Below are 22,950 nucleotides of genomic sequence, written 5' to 3'. Positions count from 1 at the left end.
TCTTCAGCCTCCAGCAAGAGATTATTCTGTTGGTAAATTACTGGCATCTGTTTAGTTAGTGCAGTCTCAATTAACCTCTGAACTAAACCTCTGATGTGGGGAATAATACAGCAGCCTAAAGCAGTAAGAACGCCTGCTACTACTATGAGGGAGGGGAGACAAGTGCTGTTGTGATCATTCCTTTCCAATTGCCAAACCAGTTTTCTGACCATCCTGTTATAAGGTTGTTGATGTCTGAGTTTTCTGCTAGCTTTTTGCTAGGGTGGTCAGTTCCTGTAGAGCCTTAGTGATAGTCCCAACAGGAGCTGTATTATTGGCGATAAGAGTGCAACACTGTCCTCCGAGCATTACACATACACCTCCTTTTTCTACTAACATCATATCCAGTGTTGTCCTATTCTCCCAGGTCATTCTGATTGAATAAATATAGTTTACCCAATCAACACTCTTATTAATTGTTGACCACCAGAAGAGGACTGACTCCAACCATGCTGCTATTTAATTCCTAGCCCTAAACTCACCTGAAAGTCCTTTAGGGACCCCAGTGGCATTGATATAGATGTCAGCATTGATATAGATGTCAACACCAGAGGCTATTGACCTCTTTTTCATCACCATTTTATAGTCAAAATCTCTCCCATCTCCTTGGGGCCTTGGAAGAACCAAATCCATTTGTATAACTAAGATACTAGCTACCAGCCATAGCTATACAAAGACATCTTGAAGGTTGTCCTCTTCCCCCACCCTCCAACTGCAGGCTCTGGGGAATTTGGGGGGATCTTACTCTGTAACAATTCCTCCTCTCAGACTTAAGACCCTTTATAATCTTATAGAGGACAGTGGGCAAAGATCTCGTGCTTCTCTAGCTGCTTCAAGCTGGACATGGCCATCGTCCTACCTACCCTTGGGTCTATAAATCCCTAATAGAGTGGGAGTGAGGAGGGGATGGTTGCCTTCCCACATGGGGAAGGATTTTGTAAAGTCCAGGTCAACTGGCTTTCCCCAGGCAGCATCATGTCTGGTATCCAAGGTCTGGCACTGCAAAACAAACTGGCATCCTTATCGTATTCTGGGGGCAACAGATTTGGCAACAGGGTTAAAAGGCATAATTAAAATATAACCACTAGATGACAACAGGCAGGGATTAATATTTAATGTCCTATGTTAGGGAAAAAAAATGGCTTCTTTGGCAGAAGGTGTGCAAGGCATGTCACACCTGTTCAAAGCCTTTTTGCATACTAAACTTAGTTTGGGCTGAGGTGAATATTGTAAGATTTCCCCCTTCTCAGAACTCTGGGCCCTTTCTGTCCAAGCTGTGGGACAGAAAATAGAAACTAGTTTTAAAGTAAAGCCCACAGACTGCCCCATACTTCACTAACCCAACCATTTAGTTCAGCCAAACCATTGAGTCTCAGGAGGCAGCAACGTGGATGGCCTTCTTAAGTGAGGCCTATTACATACAGACAATCACTCAGGTAATGAGATCATAGGTGTATTCCCTATGAAAACAGAAAAAACACACATGTTAATTCATACAACACAATTCACAAACCAGTCTCTAAATCTGTAAGACTGTATTATTGGAAATGTAGGGGCACCAAATATCCCCTGTAAAAAGTTTCAAAGGTCTGCTAAATATGTAAATATGTAGGGGCTTCAAATGTTCTTTGTAAAAAGTAGCAAGGACTTGCCAAAAAGCCTTGAAGAGAGGAATGTAGGAAGGAGTGTAGTGATTTACAAGCTAAAAGGACCTCAGCCTCTATCACTTTCCATTTACTTGTGTCTGGTTTATAACATTTGTGAAGGTTGTGCTTTGCAGAATGTCTAGTCCTTTGAAGATAGATTGCTTCGCAGGGAGTTTGTCCCTGGCTAAAGAGCTATGCTGCCGCTGGAGATAACCCTATAGCCTTGCGAATTTCTGTTCCTGTTACTGCCAAGACATTCCTGCCGTCCTGCCCAGCCCCCTATTCCTAAGGATGTTCCCAGCCAAAGAAGAAACAAAGGGGGCCTCATTAGTATAAAAACTCAGTGTTTTAGACTTCATTGTAGGTTGGAGCATGTTAGAGACCAGCTCAGGGTCTGTCCAACTCCTCACCATTATTAAAATCCTTTGCTTGCTTTATACACCGCTTCAGAGTGTTCAATCTCGCCTTTGTAGTTGTAACAGGAAGACATCCAGTTGCAAAGCATTTGACATTCTTCTTGCCTGTAAATTAAGTATCTTTGATGATGTCACAAACCTGGTTTAACTTTCACATGAAAACAAACTTTAAATGAAAATAAACCCTATAGACAGCTGCACTAGTTTATAGTCTACCACTGGGCATTGTGATTTTCCTTGAGTCATGATTTTTTCCTTAAGATTACCCCCCTTGTCATTAAAGGGACCGCATTAAGTCCAATTTTAATTTAGCCTGTTCATTTGCATAAACACAATAAGAGCAGTGATTGATCATATATGAACTTTTTTAAGTCTCTTTTTCTGGAACTTATACAAGGAACCTTCAGGTTGACCATTAGTCTGCCTGTCAGGGCACAGAAGTTGAGCCACACACCTGCCATTCAGCCTTACCTGTAAACACCTGTTTTTTCCAAGTCCTTCAGGTTTTCCATTGTGCCTTAAGGTCCTTTCTAGCCATCTTTCAGGAAAGCAACCTTCGTTCCTTCCCTGGAAAGATTGCCATGAACCGCACAACCAACCAAGGTGCCAGGCTTTTTTTCTTCTGGGCTTTCCTTAGCTTCAAAAGTCAAGTTCAGTTCCTCCAGGCTTTCTAGTAACAACCAGAGCCGAAGCATGCCTCCTTCAGGCATGACATTTCATTCAAAGTCTTGATTAACAGAGCCTTTATTAACAACTGGTTTTTTTAGTTTTATGCAAAGAAACCTAATGTCTTTACTTACTCCTTCAAATTGCCAAATTCTGGAGGGATCAGGCATGGATAAAAATATACAGTGTGAAGTAAAATCCTTGTCTTTCTAATATTCACTAAAATTGCATTTCCATGTCTTATACTTTTCATTATTAAAACCATACAATTTATTTACAGAACTTTTACAAATTCCTAAAAAGTCTTCTATATATCTTTTACAAACATTCATTTTTATGCTTTACACTTTTTTGTTCACTTTCCTACATGTGAAGTTTTAACTTTTCCTGGGAAACCTCAATTTTCCTTTCAGAGCATAAACAGAACAATAACCCAAAAACACAGAAAGCTAGACACTCCCTCACCAGTATGTTCACTGGCCTTCTAGAGAAACATGCCCTTGGCAGAGACATGCTCACTTTCCCAGGCTGAAGCACTCATCAGCCCTGAATGACCCTTCCTGGATCACCGATGGCAAAGGCATTTCTCCCCAACTGGTTTACAGATGACCTTTCCCAGGTCTCCACCAGTTTACAAACAACTTTTCCTAGATCTCATTGGCCAAAACTGATACAGATAATTCCAGATGACCTTTCCTTGGTCTCATTGGCCAATACAAATACAGAGAATTCCAGAACAGAACAGAGGCACCATTTTTGCCTACCAGTTCACCAACTGATCTCTTGCAGAGGTGTGCTCTCTCACCAATCTACAGATGACTTTTCCTAGGTCTTATTGGCCAAAACCAATACAGCAGTACAGTAACCAAAAAATCAGACCACAGACTTCCGGCCAAAATGGAGGCTTAGACAGACACACTCGGTCTCCCTCTACAACTAGAGAGGAATACAACTACCTCAAAACAAAAGATAACTAGAAATTCCAGAAAATAAAACTACATGGAAGCCCAACGTACAAAGTTATTAACCAGCGGCCCTCTTTGGGCAGGTAAGAAGAGCGAAAGTGGGCAGTGCTGTTTGCGGTAGCACCAGGGACAGCAGCAGGGAGAGCAATCTGGCTGCAGCCTGCCACCCCACTGCTGGGAAAAGCAGCCACCACATTTCCCTGAATGGTGAGGCCCAGAGGGCAGGAGGACGAATCCCAGTCTCCTAGCAGAATAACTATGGGAATCCATCTTGGACCCCTGCCCCCACACAAAGCGCCACAGCACTGCGAAATAGGTTGTGGATCGCCACTGGTCGCTGGGCACTGACGACAAAGGGCCACAGCGCGGCGAGAAAGGTTTGTGGATCGCCACCGGTCACTGGGTTGTGCCCAGTACACAGGTTCCGCCCCCTATAGCGAACCCAAGAAAACAAAACGCATCTGTCAAAATGAGGCAGACAACTATAGAAATCTCGGTGGCGCAGCTCACCAGGCAACAGATGAAGAACTTGACAGATGAACAAATAAGAAACCTATCAGAGTCTCAGTTCAGGGCCATTGTTATCAGGTGGCTTACAGAATTAACAAAAGGTCTGGAAAAAGATGAGAAAGAATTAAAAAACACTCATACTGAAAGGAACAAAACCACATACGAGACAGATGGTGAGGAAATAAAATCCAGAGTTCAAATCAACAAACCAGAACATAGGGAAGGAACAAACAGTCAACCAGTGCAGAGAGAGGAAACAGTAAGAAAGGAAAATGATGAGAGGATCAGAAGCCTCTGGGATAGCTGCAAGAGATTGAACATACAGATTATCGGATTGCCAGAGGGTGAAGAAGATGAACTAGAAATTGAAAAATTAAGTGAAAATATAATAAAGCAGAACTTTCCAAAGTTGGGGAAGGAAATAGACTTACAGGTCCAGGAATCACAGAGAGTTACAAAAAAAAATGGACCCAGGGAGAACCACTCCAAGACACATTATAATCAAAATGTCAAAAGTTAAAGATAAAGAGAGAATCTTAAAAGAAGCAAGAGAGAAGAAAAGAATCATGTACAAAGGGGTCCCAATTAGACTATCAGCTGACTTCCCAAGGGAGACCCTACAGGCAAGAAGGGACTGGCAAGAAATATTCAAAGTAATGAAAATTCAAAACCTACAACCACAAATACTCTATCCAGAGAAATTGTCATTCAGAATAGAAGAGATGAGAAAGTGTTTCCAGGACAAAATAAAACTGAAAGAGTTCATTATATCCAAACCACTATTATATGAGATGTTAAAGGGACTGGTTTAGAAAAAGGAGGATCAAAACTATGAACACTAAAATGAAAACTGCATCACAAGAAACAACAGAAGCTAGAGAATTGAAACAAAGGCAAGCTAAATAGACAACGAGAGTAGAAAAAGAACTATAGATATGGGGAGCATATTGGGGGGAGGTCAGCAGGGAGGGGGAAGGGGGAGAGGGAGGGAGATGGTGTAGGAATTAAGAAGCATAGTAGGAGGAAATGGAATAGACAGAGAGAGATTGAGAAGAACTATATGCACAACCAATGGACATGGACTAAAAGGGGGGACAAGGGGAGGGAGGGAGGCCACCGGGTGGAGGGGAGCAGAGGGAAGGGAAATTGGGACAAATGTAACACTATAATCAATAAAACACATTAAAAAAAAAAGATAAGCTGTACAGAAAACCCAAAACTTGACGTGATAGAAGAAAACTAACTGCAGTTTTGAAATTAGCATGCTGATTTAAGGCTAAAACAGCTGAAAAATTAAACTCAACAGGAATTATGTTAAAAATTGTTCCCCTGTGTTATGATCATTAATCTTCTCCCCATGTGCCAGATTCCCCTTTGCACCCCAATCCTTGTTTTAAAATTGACGCAATAATAAAACATTTATATTTTTCACCATTAAAAAAAAAAAAATCAGACCACAAGCGGTTGAGGTTTCCTCTTCCCAGGTTTAAAAACTTTCACAATCTTTCCATATATTTACCCACTCAGATTTAACCATAACTCATTTCTAACTTTTGTTCTTTGCCACACTGTGAAGGACTATACTCAAACTCAGTATTTGGCAGCTAAAATTTCCCTAGATTTGTAGAGATATCCTGCAGTTTTCTGAAGCTTAGATCTTGCAAACACCCTGTCATGTAGCAATGACCTGAATGTCTAGACATATACCATTTTGCAAACAAAGCGCATTACCTGAAGAGCATACCTAACACACCATTTTGTCCACTTCAAAAATGGCAGCAGCATTACATGCAACATCTTCAAAGATGGCGGCATACATCAGTGCCACCCACAAGATGGTGGGAAACCCACGTGACTCATACACCATGGTGGAGCACTCACGTGGTTTACTCAAAATGGTAGTGCACCCGTGAGGCTGTGTCTGATCCACAACCTGCATGTGGGTTCTTTTCAAAGAGCTTAGGGGTTTCCTACTTTCCCAAACCTGTTTTCTTACACCATTGTAGCATTCCTGGCAACCAGCACCTTGAATTGGGCTGCAGGGTGATTCCCTGATACAGTATTCCCTCACTTATCGCAGATATTACACTCAAGACCCACCACCCCCCATGAAGAAGGAACCTTACATTTTTTCTACACTCTTAAACCTACATAACTTTAACAACATATGTATATAGCACTGAAAAATCCCAAAATATAGCGAAAAATCCATGATTAATTAAATATAATATTTTTAAAAATCCTGTGATACAGTGAAGCTGTGATAAGTGAACCATGATATAGTGAGGGACTACTTTACTGGGAAATCCCCACAGCCATGGTCAAGGGGTCAGTCTGCCCCATGCATCTGGGACCTGACTACAGGTTTCATTAGTTGCATTTGGGTCACCAAAACTGTTACAGAGAGAAAGGGGGGTCTTTCACATAGTGCCTTGGTGTAAAACCCAACAACAAGTTTTGAGGAAAACAGGTCTTTATTTACAATATTCCAGCTTGTGGAGGGCAGTGAGCACTTCAGCTCAGAGCCCTGTTCTCCTATGGGACCCAGCACTTCCCTTGCTCCCCAAAAGGCTAGAAGCCAAAAACATGCCCAGAAGATCTCCATTCCTTATCAGTCAGCTGTCTCCTTCAGGATCTGGGGTACGATGTCATCAGTCTCCATATAACAGTCCAGGAAAACATGTGCTTTACCCTTTTGAAGCCACATTGTACTCTCCCTTTCAAAGTTGCATGGAGATCTCCCTTTCATTTCCAAGCTGCGTGGAGTTCTGTTAAAATGTCTGCTGAATACTTTTAAACCCCTGACTGCATCCTGTGATATAGTGGGTGTGGTAACCAGTTCTGACCATTCACAGAACCTTGCACAGACTCTGTGTGCTCTTTCTGCCCCATTCCATGGTCAAAACCCCTCCCATATTCTTAGGGCCATGGAAGAACCAAAGCAATTTGCATAACTAAGAAACTAGCTACTAGCCATAGTCATGCAAAAGCATCTTAAAAGTTGTTCCCTTTTTCCCATCCCCCAACCTGCAGGCTCTGGGGATTTTTGGAGACCCCCACTCTGTTACAAGATTACCCTCCTTGTTATTAAAGGGACTGCATTAAGTTCAGTTTTAATTTAGCCTGTTGATTTGCATAAACACAACAAGAGTAGCAACTGATCACATATAATCTTTTAAGTCTGTTTCACTGGAACTCACACAAAGAACCTTCAGGTTGACCTTCAGTCCACCCTCTGGGCATAGAAGCTGAGCCACACACCTGCTATCTGGCCTCACCTGTAAAACACATGCTTTTTATGAGTCCTTCAGGTTTTCCATTCTGCCTTAAGGTTCCTCCTAGCCATCTATCAAGAAAGCAACCTTTGTTCCTTCCCAAGAAAGATTGCCATGAACCATACAACCAGCCAGGGTATCAGGTTTTTTCCTCCTTGGCTTTCGTTAGCATTGAAAGTCAACTCCCATTCCTCATGGCTTTCTGGTAACAACCAGAGCCTAGGCATGCCTCTTTCAGGAATAAAATTCCTGTCAAAGCCTCGGCTGACAAAACCACCATTAGCAACTAGTCGTATTAATTTTATGCAAAGGAACCTTATGTCATTTCTTACTTCTTTAGAATGTCAGATACTGGAGGGTTCAGGTAGGGAGAAAAGTATAAAGGCATGAAGGAAAATCCTTGTCCTTCAAAACTGCATTTCCATGCATTATACCTTCCATTACTAAAACCATAGAATTTCTTTTCAAAACCTTTATAAACTTCTAACAAACCTTTCCATTTCATGCCTTACACTTTTCCTGATTCCCTTTCTTTCCTGTGAAGTTTTAACTTTCCCTGGGAAACTTCAATTTTTCCTTTCAGAGCATAAACAGAGCAATAATTCAAAACACAGATAGCTAGGCCCTCTCTCTCCAGTATGTCCACTGGCCTCCTAGAAAGATGTGCCCTTGGTAGAGACATGTTCACTTGTCCATGCTGGAGCACTCAGCAGCCCTGAATGACCCTTCTTGGGTCCTGGATGGCAAAAGGAATTTTTGCCAACCGGTTTACAGACAACCTTTCCTGGGTCTCATTGGTCAAAAACAGATACAGAGAATTCCACAGCAGAACAGACCAAAATACACTTTTATACAAATAGCTGAGGTTTCCTTTTCCCAGGTTTAAAATTTGCATTAACTTGCCTTTTTATCATTACGACTTTCCACAGACCTTCTGCAACATTCACAAACTTTCTAAATACCCTTTACTTCCTTATATTTAACCATAACATGCTTCCAATCCTTGTTCTTTTCCACACTGTGAAGGACAATACTCCAACTCAGCATCTGGCAGCTAAAAGTTTCTAGATTTGCACAGATATTCTGCAGCTTTTTGAAGTTCCTGCTTCTCCTCTTTTCTAATGTACACTTTCTGAGCTTTCCTGAGGAGTTTTTAAATTGCTCTATCTGGCTCATTCATCTTCGTCGTCGGCAGCCGTCCGTCTCGAGAGACGATGGTGTAGCTTCTCAAGAGTCTATCTGCACCGCCGAGAATGGTTGTGCAGTCCGACTCGGGAGTGACACGGTATCTGTCTCCTCCCGTGTTGAATCGACATCTTGCGATGACGCTGAAGCTACAGAGCCTGGGCAGGGTGATATGGAGGGTCTGCTGTTGCCCATGCAGCAGACCCCCCCTCTCTTCGCAGCTGAAGAGTCCAAGGGAAAGACGGAGTCAATACAGCTTGGCTTCAGGTGCGCCGCAGGAGTTGCCGGTGTTGACTACAACGTCAAACCGCCTTAGGGACTCCGGCTCCGGATTTTCTGTCGGGGTTTACTCCCTTAGCCTTTCCCCTGAAGAGGTATGCCGCAAGGCAGCGGAGGTTTTTTGGAGTCAGAGTTTTCCTTCTCTGATGTGCCCTGACTGGAAGATCGAACCAGCGACACTTAGCCCGCAGGCCGACGCTCAATCCACTGAGCTAAACCAGCCAGGGCTCATTCATCTACTTTCTGCAATTTCTTACAAATATCTGGCTAGCTTATATCACAACGGTGACTTTTAAGAGTGCTTGCACTACAGCATTCTCTGGATTTAGACCAGAATAGTTCCTCATCTGGTTCCTGAGCTTCTGTAGGAATGATGATGGTACTGTATCTCGAGTGCTTTGGAGACATTCTGTGCTTGGGGAATGGACTCCTTGATTCCCCTGATGATGAGGCTCCTAAGGTCTCTTATCTGAGCCCTATACTCCAGCCTGTTATTATCCCATTCAGGGTCTATACTGAGAAACTTTTGTTTGGCCAGGACAGTTCCCTGACCAGGAGGATGTGCCCTGACTGGAAGATCGAACCAGCGACACTTAGCTCGCAGGCCGACGCTCAATCCACTGAGCCAAACCAGCCAGGGCCATTATGTAAGGGTAATCTAGTTATAATCTAGTCAGAGAAGGAAAACTCTGACTCCAAAAAACCTCCGCTGCCTTGCGGCATACCTCTTCAGGGGAAAGGCTAAGGGAGTAAACCCCGACAGAAAATCCGGAGCCGGAGTCCCTAAGGCGGTTTGACGTTGTAGTCAACACCGGCAACTTCTGCGGCGCACCTGAAGCCAAGCTGTATTGACTCCGTCTTTCCCTTGGACCCTTCAGCTGCGAAGAGAGGGGGTGTCTGCTGCATGGGCAACAGCAGACCCTCCATATCACCCTGCCCAGGCTCTGTAGCTTCAGCTTCACTGGAGAGGACACTCTAGCGTCATCACAAGATGTCGATTTAACACGGGAGGAGGCAGATACCGTGTCACTCCCGAGTTGGACTGCACAGCCATTCTTGGCAGTGCAGATAGACTCTTAAGAAGCTACACCATCGTCTCTCGAGACGGACGGCTGCCAAGAAGAAGAATCTAGTTATAGGTCTATCTCCGACTTATTTGCAAAGTTATCTAGCTACATCTCCTCATTTCTCTGTGTTTGGTGACAACAATCTTCCTCCTTTTGATCCCAAAGATATGTGTGAGGAGCTGTGGAATGTCATTTCCTCACCCCTTTTCCATGATTCATCTGTTAATTATCTCCTACTGGTTTGCTTCTTTATCCCTAACACTGATATACTGAAAGGGTCTTGTACACAATTGAGAAAACTGAGATCATTGTTTCATAATCACCATTTTTTAACCTCACCAAAGGAAATGCTTATTTATTTCAGAAAGAGGGGAAGAGAGGGAGAAAGAGAGGTAAAGAAATATCTACACGAGAGAAAAAAAATCAGTTGTTGCCAAACGGGGATCTGCAACCTAGGCATGTGACCTCACTAGGAATCGAATCCAACTGAGCCACAATGGCCAGGGCATAACTGACATTTTTAAAAACTTACTCTCTTCCTAGGACTATTTACAACTGTTCGGCTATAACTGTGGATAGGAAAAGACAGCATATACTTCTTTCAGTTAATAATATAACTATAAAATGGGATAAGAAGATATTAATTAAATGATTTTACTTTTATATTTTTATTTTCATTGTGTTAGCTCTTCCAAAGAATTATTGTAATTGAGAGAGACTCTGGGTCCCTCGGAGTGGATGAAGAAACTACTCAGACACTCTCCATCTGAGGAAGGAAGGGAGGGGGTTTTCTCTAGAAAATCATCCCATTTCTTTATTAGCCAGGGTTTTTATCCACTTTCTACAGGCGGAAGTAATTAAGGAAAATATGCAGCACTTCCCCAAATGGTAGGGAGTGAAAGGGAAGTGCAGATCAATACAGGGTTGAAACATCCAGGGGTTTTACACAAGGTCAAAAGCACTTCCTCTTACTTAATCATTCTGTTCTTCACATTTTACTGATAAGGATTTGAGTCTTTACTGAGAAAAACAAAGCAGGTTCCCTTTTCCTTAAAAGCCACTTTGGATTTCTATTCTATCTTTAAAATCCCCCATAGGGTGGGATTCAAAGCAGGCCTGGGAGACAATCTGCTGGCTAAGGGCCCAGCTGGGGGTGGCTCCGCACAGTGGTCAGAGTCTCTTAAACCAAGCCTGTCTGCTTCCCATATCTCCCCATGTCTGTTTGTCCCCTACATGCAATCACTTAAATACCTAAGTTTTTAAAAAGATTGGTTAAGTAACAAATAACTGAAAATAAATACTTTAATTTTTATTGCAAACCTACCATGTCAGTAACCTTTTAAGCCATATTTCATTAAATTCAAGACAGTATTCATTGTAAGACTCGTCATCATTTTATATACCAAAAAGAAAGAAAAATGCACCCAACTAAAATATATCATGGTTTTCTCAGTTAGATTTTGTATTTCACACTTGTTGAAAGAGATATTTAAGACTTATTTAGAAATACATTTATTTTTATCATATCTTTATTCTATAGATAAAAGGGTAAGCACAAGTGAAATAAGTTGGTTGAGATATTTCTAAAATTTTTTTACATAATCTAATATTCACAATTCAACTTAGAGTTCTGTAACTATGTTTTTTCATACCACATAATCCTCTGTATCAATGTGTTGATTTAGTTTTAATTAAAACAATCTATAAAAGATTCAAACCGCTTTTGAGCTGAGTTATTAGCATATTTATGAAACAAGCCAAATTTTGGTTTTAACTGTTGGAATTTTGCTAAATTCATCGAAATCACCATGATCTACATCTGGTCACCACTCCTATTTGGTTCCAAGATTACTCTGCTAGTATCTATGGGATTTTATTTAAAGAGGCTCACACCACTTTAGGAAGTTTCAAGATCAGAGCTTTGGATCATTGTTACAGAACCCCTGGGTTGCTTCAGTTGAAAACAAACCCACGGGCTCTTTAGTTAGGGGCCCGATTGCCCGCCGCCAGAATTATAACTCTCAATGCCAGAGTTTGGTGAAAAGAAAAAGAATAGTTTATTTAACAGTTATATAAATTTAGTTATTTGCAGATTTCTGTTGTTAAGTCTTATGTTCTTTAAAACACCCATAAACACATATCCTTGCCTCCCCCCTACCAAACCAGGCTAGTTTTAGAAAAGTTAGAGAAACCGTTTCTCTACTTTCCAAACACAGTTCAGCTTTCCCAGTAGCTGCCAATCACTCAATTCTGATTGGGGAGGTCCTTTCTGTGCTGTGGTGCCCTCCATCTCTCGATGCGGAACCGCCTGGATTCTCAGCCTCCTTGCAAACTGCCTTCTTCCTGCAAACCGCATGGATCTCCTCCCCTTCTCAAAACCGCATGGTGAGAGCCTCTTATAGCAGCCTGGAGACCCCTTCTCCAAGCCACATGGAGAATTTAGCTTCTTTATTCCGCATGGAGAAGGCCCCTTCACCAAGCCACATGGAGGGGGCGAGAGAGAGAGAGCGAGAGAGCGAGAGAGAGCTAAAATGTCCGCAGCTGCTTATATATCCCTGACTGCATCCTCTGATGCAGTGGGCGTTGCAAAGAGTTCGGACCATTCACAGAACCTTAGTTAGGCTCTGTGTGCTTTTTCCATACCATCCCCTGGTTCAAGACCCCTCCCATCTACCTGAGGCTTTGAATGCATTAAAGCCATTTTGCATAAGAAAGACACTAGCCACCAGCCTCAGGCATGTGGAGGCATTCTAAAGCTGCTTCCTTCTCCCCATCCCCCAGCCGCAAACTCTGGGGATTTTTGGACTCCCCTGTTTCTGTAACAGTTTCCCCCCTTTCAGACTAAGACCCTTTATAATCTTATAAAGGACAATGGGCGAAGGTCTCACGCTCCTCTAACTGCTTCCTGCTGGACGTGGTCGTCATCCTACCTACCTTTGGGTCTAGAAATCCCTAATAAGAGTGGGGGTGGAGGGGAGGGTGACCTTCCCACATGGGGAAAGATCTTGCAGAGTCCAGGTCAGTTGGCTGTTCCTGGGTAGCGGCATGCTCAGTTTCCAAGGGCTGGCACTGCTGGACAAGCTGGCATCCTTGTCGTATTCTGGAGGCAATACATTTAAAAGGCATCATTAAAACCATTACCACTAAATGACAAAAAGGTAGGGATTTTTCTCAATGCCCCACATTATGAAAAGAAATGGCTTCTTTTGAGGAAGGTGTGCAGGGCGTGTCACACCTGTCCAAAGCCCTTTTGCCCACTTTACTTAGCTTAGGCTGAGGGGTGTATTTTAGGAATTCCCCCCTCTCAGACCTCTGGGCCCTTTCTGTCCAAGCCATTATGACAGAAAAGAGACCAATTTTAAAGTGAAGCCTGCAGACCACCCCATACTTCACCAACCCAACTACTTAGTTAAGCCAAACCGTTGAGTCTCAGGAGGCGGCAATGCAGTTGGGCTTCTTAAGTGGGGCCTATATGTACAGATAATCACTCAGGTAGAGATCATAGGCTTATGCCCTATGAAAACAGAAAGAACACACATGTTAATTCACACAACACAACTGACAAACCAGTCTCTTAATCTGAGAGACTGTCTTATTGGGGAGACATCCAGTTGCAAGGCATTTGACATTCTTCTTGCCTGTAAATTAAGCATCCTTGATAATGTCATAGACCTGGTTTAACTTTTAAATGAAAACAAACTTTATAGGCAGTTAGCTGCACTGAGCATTGTGATTTCCCTTGAGTCACGATTTTTCTCCTTAAGATCACCCTCCTTGTCAGTAAAGGGACTTCATTAAGTCCAGTTTTAATTTAGCCTGTTCCTTTGCATAAACACAATAAGAGCAGTGATTGATCACATATGATATTTAAGTCTACTTTGCTGGAACTTACACAAGGAACCTTCATGTTGACTTTTAGTCTGCCCATCAGGGCACAGAAGCTAAGCCACACACCTGCCATTCAGCCTTGCCTGCAAACACCTGCTTTCCCAAATCCTTTGGGTTTTCCATTGTGCCTTAAGGATCTTTCGAGCCATCTTTCAGGAAAGCAACCTTTGTTCCTTCCCTGGAAAGATTGCCATGAACTGCACAACCAACCAAGGTGCCAGGCTTTTTTTCTTCTGGGCTTTCCTTAGCTTCAAAAGTCAAGTTCAGTTCCTCCAGGCTTTCTGGTAACAACCAGAGCTGAAGCATGCCTCCTTCAGGCATGTCATTCCAATCAAAGTCTTGGTTAACAATACCTTTATTAACAACTGGTCTTTTTAGTTTTATGCAAAGAAAGCTAATGTCATTACTTACTCCTTTAAATTGCCAAATTCTGGAGGGATCACGTAGGGAGAAAAATATACAGTGTGAAGGAAAATCCTTGTCCTTCTAATATTCACTTAAATTGCATTTCCATACCTTATACTTTCTTTTGTTCACTTTCCTACATGTGAAGTTTTAACTTTACCTGGGAAACCTTAATTTTCTTTTCAGATTATATGGTCAATACCAATACAGAGAATTCCAGACCCTTCCTAGGTCTCAGAGAATTCTAGACCTTACATAGGTCTCCAATGGCTAATGCCAAACCAAAGAATTCCAGACCCTTCCTAGGTCTTAGAGAATTCTAGACCTTACGTAGGTCACCAATGGCTAATGCCAATCCCAACACAGGGAATTCCAAATGACCTTTCATAGGTCCCAAGGCTAAATGCCAATACAAGGTATGGTAACCATACAATAAGACCACAAGTTGTTGAGATTTCCTTTTCCCAGGTTTAAAAACTTTCACAACCTTATCATACATTTTTACGATTTTTCCATAGACCTTTTACAACATTTCCAGACTTTCCATATATTTACTCACCTAGATTTAACCATAACCCATTTTCCAATTCTTGTTTTTACCACACTGTAAAGGACTATACTCAAACTCAGTATCTGACAGCTAAAAGTTCCCTAGATTTGCAGATATCCTGCAGTTTTCTGAAGCTTATACCTAGCAAACACCTGTCATGCAGCAATGACCTGAATGTTTAGACATATACCATTTTGCAAACAAAGCACATCACCTTAAGAGCATACCTAACCCACCATTTTGCCCCCTTCAAAGATGGTAGCATTACATGCAGCATCTTTAAAGATGGCGGCACCCATAAGTACCACCCACAAGATGGTGGCAAACCCACGTGACTCATCCACCATGGTGGAGCACTTGCGTGGCTTACCCAAAATGCCAGTGCACCTATGAGGCTTAGGGTCCAATTCACAACCTTCATGAAGGCTCTGGAGGGAGAGACCCATTTCTCCTTCTGCAAGTGTGGAGTCATTGGCTTTGTAGTCACTTCAGAGGCCAGAACCAAAAAGGGTGGTACAAGAAATGTCCCTTGAGTTTGGAAAGGGGTGAGTGCTGTGGAAGCCACTCCCACCTGTGGAGTGGGCAGTGTGGTGGAAGCCGCCTCCACCTGGGGAGAGGGCAGTGCTGCAGAAACCACCTCTACCTGGGGAGAGGCAAGGACCAGAAAACATATATACCACTTAGGCATCCATAATTCTATTATTCCCAGGAGTACTCTTAATCGGACAAACAAATCTAGCATCCACAATCCCATTTTTTCAGAAATGCTCAGAAATAATTTTAGCAAACAATCTTACTTCTCTAATTCCTTCTCAGTTCTATTTTCTTTTCACCACACAGGTGTACTTAGGCGGCCGGCGCCCTCAGAAGGTGTCTCCCAAGGGGGTCGACCTGCCACGGGCAATTATTAATGCCCCTTCGTGGTCGCCAAATTGTTACAGAACCCTTGGGCTGCTCCAATTGAAAACAAACCCACGGGCTCTTTAGTTAGGGGCCTGATTGCCCGCCACCAAAATTATAACTCTCAATACCAGAGTTTAGTGGGAAAAAAAAGAATTTTTTATTTAACAGTCATATAGATTTAGTTATTTGCGGATTTCTGTTGTTAAGTCTTATGTTCTTTAAAACACCCATAAACACATGTCCTTGCCTCCCCCCTACCAAACCAGGCTAGTTTTAGAAAAGTTAGAGAAACCGTTTCTCTACTTTCCAAACACAGTTCAGCTTTCCCAGTAGCTGCCAATCACTCAATTCTGATTGGGGAGGTCCTTTCTGTGCTGTGGTGCCCTCCATCTCTCAATGCAGAACCACCTAGATTCTCAGCCTCCTTGCAAACTGCCTTCTTCCTGCAAACCACATGGATCTCCTTTCCTTCTCAAAACCGCATGGTGAGAGCCTCTTAAAGCAGCCTGGAGACCCCTTCTCCAAGCCACATGGAGAACTTAGCTTCTTTATTCCGCATGGAGAAGGCCCCTTCACCAAGCTGCATGGAGGGAGCGAGAGAGCGAGAGAGCGAGAGCGAGAGAGCGAGAGAGAGCTAAAATGTCCGCAGCTGCTTATATATCCCTGACTGCATCCTCTGATGCAGGGGTTGTTGCAAACAGTTCTGACCATTCACAGAACCTTACATAGGCTCTGTGTGCTTTTTCCATACCATCTGCTGGTTCAAGACCCCTCCCATCTACCTGAGGCTTTGAATGCATTAAAGCCATTTTGCATAAGAAAGACACTAGCCACCAGCCTCAAGCATGTGGAGGCATTCTAAAAGCTGCTTCCTTCTCTGCATTCCCCAGCTGCAAACTCTGGGGATTTTTGGACTCCCCTGTTTCTGTAACATCATGACTGCCTGGCCAACAGACATTGCAAGAATTCATCAATTGTTGTTGACCTGATTTTAGATTTGTTAAAAATGTAAACAAAATAATTGCCTCTGAGTATCAGCAAGATGTGATATTTTATCTTAATCCTATAACTTCATGAGTTGCAATATATTTGGCTCAGAAAAGTCAAGCAAAAAACCCAAGATTATAATGCTAGTAATTTATAAATAAGGCATACATGCATAAAGTCAAATTTTGGAACAAAATTTGTCTCTGGTTAAATGACAAAGAAAGTATAATTTTTCCTGCACCCTTCCTTTTTCCATTTAAGTTACTTTGGTCTCCTTTCTTGCTACTTGTTTTCAAGTAACTCAGTGTCCTGATTCAGCTTGAATATTGCAGTATCTCCTTACCCTTCCTTTAGCAACATTTACTTGCATGAAATCATTCAGCTATTCATTCAAACAAAATGTTATTTAGTGTTTATCTACTAGTGCCATCTAGAATACTCAGTTTGAGATACAAGAAAAATTATTTACAAGGAAGACAGACCCTAGGAATATTTCTCACAATGTCTCATTACAAAAGTGGTAGTAGTTCATTTTCCATACCTATCATCAGGGATATTGTGTCACATGCTTCATAATTTATGACATCTTTCATTTAGTCACAAGTGCAGAAATGAAGATACACTGCATAGAAGAGACTAGTTAACCAGCTGGAAGAAGTGTGGTCTATTGAAATTTCTAAATTGTTGATTCCTTCAGAGACTATTTTAGCTTTCTAGCCAAAGTCACACTCTTCTTAGGATGGCCCACCATTTATGGGTTAAAAAAATTGGTATGACAGGCCAGCCATTTTTCCCAATGTAGTTATTCAAGGAATAATCACTGAAAATTCTGCCATGTGGCTAGCACAGAACAATGTCAGGCCAGCGCAGTAGTAAGATGGCTTTCTCTGCCCATTCATGCTTCTCCCTTTTCCTTTTCTCAGGTGTTATTCCCTCCAAAAATATCTTCTGTACTTTTAATTCTTTCTCAATATTTGCTTCCCAATATGCAAATTTTACTTTTTTACCCACTTGGAAGGCACTTCTATTCTCCTATTCTGCATTTAATTAAATCTTCAAGTTTTAAAAATCTACTTTAGTTTGTATGTTTTTCTTGTTTTTCCATTTCTTGCTTTCATTTTATATACCACATATAAGTGAAATAATATGTACACTTGAAACCTTTATAATCTGATTAACCAGTGTGACCCCAATAAACTTAATTTTTAATAAAAAGATCTACATTAGTTCAATGCTTCCCACAAGTCCGCTCAGTCTTTTTCACCCCTTAAGAACAATCTTGACAGCTTAAAATCTTTTAGATTTATAGTGACCTTTATTAACTAATTGTTGCATTGTAATATAATTTCCTTAGCTGCCTTATGTTGTTGAATATTTCTTAGTATCTTCAAGGCATCTACCACAGTTGGCAGACATAATCAGTGCCCAGCACAGGTTGCATCAGATTCACAGTTTCTGAAGTTGTAGGTAGAGTTCCTTCGATGTACTTCCAAACACTAGAACCTGTATATCTTTTTCAGGGTACTGCCTTCAGATTATTGGACCACTTTGTCAAAAATTATAGAGAGTCAAAAATTGCCTAGATGTTTACTTTTATTCCCTCACCTTCTTCCCTCCTCGTCTTCCACTGACCCTCTCAATGTCATGAACCAATGGCTGTTGGATGAAAGCCCAGAAAATTTGCCTAAATTTAGACAATTCTGAGGTATAAGTTATAATTCCCCTACATAATTATGCTAAATCCATTTTATGTGTGCCTAAAATCATGCCCAAAATTGCACTTATCTTTCCCTGTCCTGCAGCCTCCCCTTCACGTCTGTCTTCCTTGGGAGCACTTATTTAAGGTTAATTGCACACAAATATTCATCCCAAAATTTACTTCTGGAAAATTTAAATTAAAATAAAATTTCATATATTTTCTGTATACTGCATGTAGCAACTACCATTATGCAGGATATGTTAGTTTAAACCATGTAAAATTGCTGTTATTCAACTGTTTATGATCAGTTCTAGTGATGTAATTGTTGTGACTCAATATTGAATGATTGATCAAGAGAAAATAACTTAGTTAATTTGGAGAAAAGGTGGTTAGGCTAGATTCAGCAACTGTCATTGTAAATAATAATATATTAGCATATACACAAATGGTAGAATTCATGAAGAGCAATCATTTTATATACACTTGTAATGTGACAAAGGCAGGAAATAGGCTTAAATCAATGAAGAATATTTTTCGTGACTATTTGATGGCTTTTGAAAACAAGAAAATTACTGCTTGAGTATACATATTTAGTTACAAAGATTCATTACACCATGGCTTGGTGTTATATAAACACAACCAGATTATGTTCATAAGTCATATTTTTGTTGTATAACATCAAAATTTAGAGATAGAGCATTTTTATGAAAGTTTTTCACTGAATATTTTTATGTAAGAAAGTCAGAATAATTTTTGATATAATTTAGTTATCATCCTGCCTAGATATAGATGCTAAATTCAATGACATCTGAAGGCTTTTTTCAGTTCTTCAATATGAGAATCTTTCAAAGACTACTGAGAACATTCTTATTCAACATCATCCCCTATTTTATTTTCACACAAAAATAGGAAGCTTTGGTTTCCTGGTGCCTTAGTAATTAGAAATTATCACAGCTATATTTGAAGATTGATTTCTGGTCAGGGAGTAGAAATTTTCAGTTCCCAATACACAAATATTTTTCTCACCCAAGTACCTATTAGATTAGAAGAAAAGTTATTTGCACAAAGCATTTAAATATTTGATAATTAACTTTCTGAACTAATTGGTATTTATTTACTTTTTAAAGCAAATACTGATTAAGTACCTACTGGGTGAAAAAGTACTAGACAAGACAAAATAGATATGAAAAGGCTTATGAGTTTAGGTTACTCTTTTTTAGAATCTTCAAATCTAAATAAGAGTAATTATCATAATATTGAATGTAAGTAATTAACATGAAAGACATCATGAAAATAAGAATGGATTCAATTTATTCACTGGAAAATACTAACATAGACTAATCTATCAGGTGAATGTATTTCTCATACCTTTCAGAAATTTTTCTCAACTACTTGTGATTTTTTTGTATGTTTTACTGATTATGCTGTCACAGTTGTCCCAATTTCTTTTCCCTTTGCTCCTCTATGCCCAGTATCCCCATCTCCAGCAGTTCCACCCCCCTTAGTCCATGTCGATGGGTCATGCATATAAGCTCTTTGACATTATCCTTTCCTGTACTATTCTCAACATCCCCCCTGCCTATTCTGTGCCCTCTTACTATGATTCTTAATTCCTGTATCATTTCCCTCCTTCTCCCCTCTTCCCTCTCCCAGATGACACCCCTTCACATGCTCCCCATACCTATGATTCTGTTCCCACTCTGGTTGTCTGATTAATTTGAGTTTGTTTTTATTTTTTAGGTTCTGTTGATAGTTGTGACTGTTGTCATTTTAATGTTCATAGTTTGGATCTTCTTTTTCTTAAATAAGTTCCTTTAACATTTCATAATAATGGCTTGTTTATGATGAACTCCTTTAACTTTATCTTGTTTGGGAAGCACTTTATCTGCCCTTCTATGCTAAAGAATAGTTTTGCAGGATAGAGTAATCTTGGTTGTAAGTCCTTGTTTTCCTCATTTTGAATAGTTCTTGCCAGTCCCTTCTTGCCTGCAAAGTTTCTATTGAGAAATAAGCTGAGAGTCTTATAGGTACCCCTTTGGAGGTAATTCTCCTCTTTTCTCTTGCTGCTTTTAAGATTCCCTCTTTATCCTTAACCTTTAGCATTTTAATTATGATATGTCTTGGTGTGGTCCTCCCTGGGTCTAGTTTGTTTGAAACTCTCTTTGCTTCCTGGACTTGTATGTCTGTTTTCTTCCCCAAATCAGGGAAGTTATCCTTCATTATTTTTTCACATAATTTATCAATTTCTTGTTCTTCCTCTACTCCTTCTGGCATCCCTATGATTCAGATATTGGCACATTTAAAGGTATCCCAGAAGTTTCTAAGCCTCTCCTCATTTTTTTTTCTTCAGTTCTTGTTTACTCCTTCTCTACTGGTTGACTATTTATTTCTTCCTTATGTTTCAATTCATTGATTTGAACCCTGGTTTCCTTTCCTTCACCACCAGTTTCACGTGGATTTTCCTTCATTTCACTTAGTATAGCCTTTCATGCTTAATCTCTTCTGTCAAGTCTGTGAGCTCTTTATTACCAGTGCTTTAACCCGTGCATCTTTTAAGTTGGCTATCTCTTTGTCTGTTAGGTTCACTATCTTCTTGTGGCTTAGTTTTACCACTGGAACATTGATCTGGCCCCCTTTTGGGGATGTACTTCTCTGTTTCCTCATCTTGACAGCTTTCTGTGTTTGCCTGTGTCTTTTGTAGAGTTGTTGAACCTGTTACATTGTAAGGAGAAGACTCTTAGGTATTCATCAGTGCTGGTGACCCATTTCTCCATGTTGTGGCGCTGAGTTTGTGGGAGTGGTTTCAGAGGGAACAATGCTGCTTGCCCCACACTCGCCCCTTTTCCAGGCACTTCTCTCTTTTCTCATTCTAAACAAGCTGCCTCCGTAGAGAGGCTGGTAATTTCTTCCTTCACCCCAATCCCCCACTGGTTTTCACAGTCAGAAGCAATGTGGCTCTATTTTCCTTGGCGCTGGAACCGCAAGCTGCGTGGTCTGATCTGGGGCTGGAGTTTTTTCCAGGGTTTAAAATGTATGACTGTGCTTTTTGCTGCAGCTACAGTCACTGTGCCGCTAGCTGCACTGCCAGCTGCTGCTGCTAAGCACTGCCCTAGCAGCTGCTGCCACTGCACTGCACCTCATTCTCTCCGACCCGGCTCTGTCCCATCTCTGCCCCTCCTACCTTTCTGGCTGAATATTTCTTATTTCTTTGCTGAACTTCCCTGTAATTTGAATTTTCTGGGTTTTTTAAGTCTTGAAGTGGTTGTAAATTCCTTCTTAGTTGCGAGGAAGACATATTGTGTCTATATACACCTACATCTTGGCTGGAAGTCCTCTACTTGTGTTTTGATTCTAGCTGTGAACATTTCAAAGTAAATTTTCACATTACCATTGGAGTGAGTGAGGTTAAATAGTTTTAGAGATGAACCACAGTGCATATCTCTTAAAGCATGTTTTTATTTACTTGATGTGGTTCCAAATGGCCTGTACTTTTCCTTTTCTTTTTTGCTTTGATGATACATTTTCTCATTTCTCTTGCTTATCTGTAGATATTATCTATAAATAGAGTAGCTATCAAGTTCTAAGAAATATATGTTAGTGTAAGGTTCACTGACTTTAAAAAGTAACATAAATATGAGATTCTTTTTTTTTTTTTTTTGTACTTTTAGCTCAAACAGATGCATGTACTTTAGTACCTGCAGAAATATGTGATGGATCAATGGACTTTGAAAAGAAGCCTTGCTACTATGGTACTGGGCTCAAAGGTATTGTATTACTAATCAGGCTAAACTACAACTCTGGGAAAAACAGATTGCAGTTATTACCTTCACTCACACAACTGAATACAATTAGGAAAAAAATATACATGTCTCAAATTACATTCATAATCAATACTCTCAAGTGGATCCTTAAGATTGTGAGTAATCATGCTATTGTTTTAGCCCACCTTTTCCCCTATTCTCCTAATTAATAATTCCACAACTTATTTTTCTCAAACCTCCAAGTCTTTCACCCATCCTCACTCTCACATGATGAACTTCTTTTGATTTTACTGAAATAAGAATAAAATCAATTAGAAGGTAATTTCCACAAGCTCATGTTATCAAACTATTCACCTTTCTGTATTTAGAACTTATTTGCCATGTTTTTTTTTTTTGTATTAATGTGAGTGAATTGATGATCATCTCTGCTTCTATGCCAGGCCAACCCTCCTTTGTACACTGGATCCCATTCTATTCTTCCATCAGGGACATGCTCTATTTATTCCCTGTATTCCCTGCATCATCAGGTTTTCCCTATCCACTAGATTTGCATAAAACATACTGTTACATTTCTCATCTTTAAAAAATGTCTTTGCTCCACTTCTTCCTTTAGTTACATTTCATTCCTCTCCTTCAGTTTATAATGGAGAGTTGTCTATACATAATGTCTGCATTCTCATCTCCTTGGCTTCTAAATAATTATGTGCAC

This window comes from Furipterus horrens, unplaced genomic scaffold (genome assembly GCF_987537825.1).
Source record: "Furipterus horrens unplaced genomic scaffold, mFurHor1.1.pri manual_scaffold_12, whole genome shotgun sequence".
In the NCBI taxonomy this organism is placed as follows: domain Eukaryota; kingdom Metazoa; phylum Chordata; class Mammalia; order Chiroptera; family Furipteridae; genus Furipterus; species Furipterus horrens.
The sequence above is the reverse complement of the archived record's forward strand: the minus strand, read 5'-3'. Positions refer to the sequence as shown.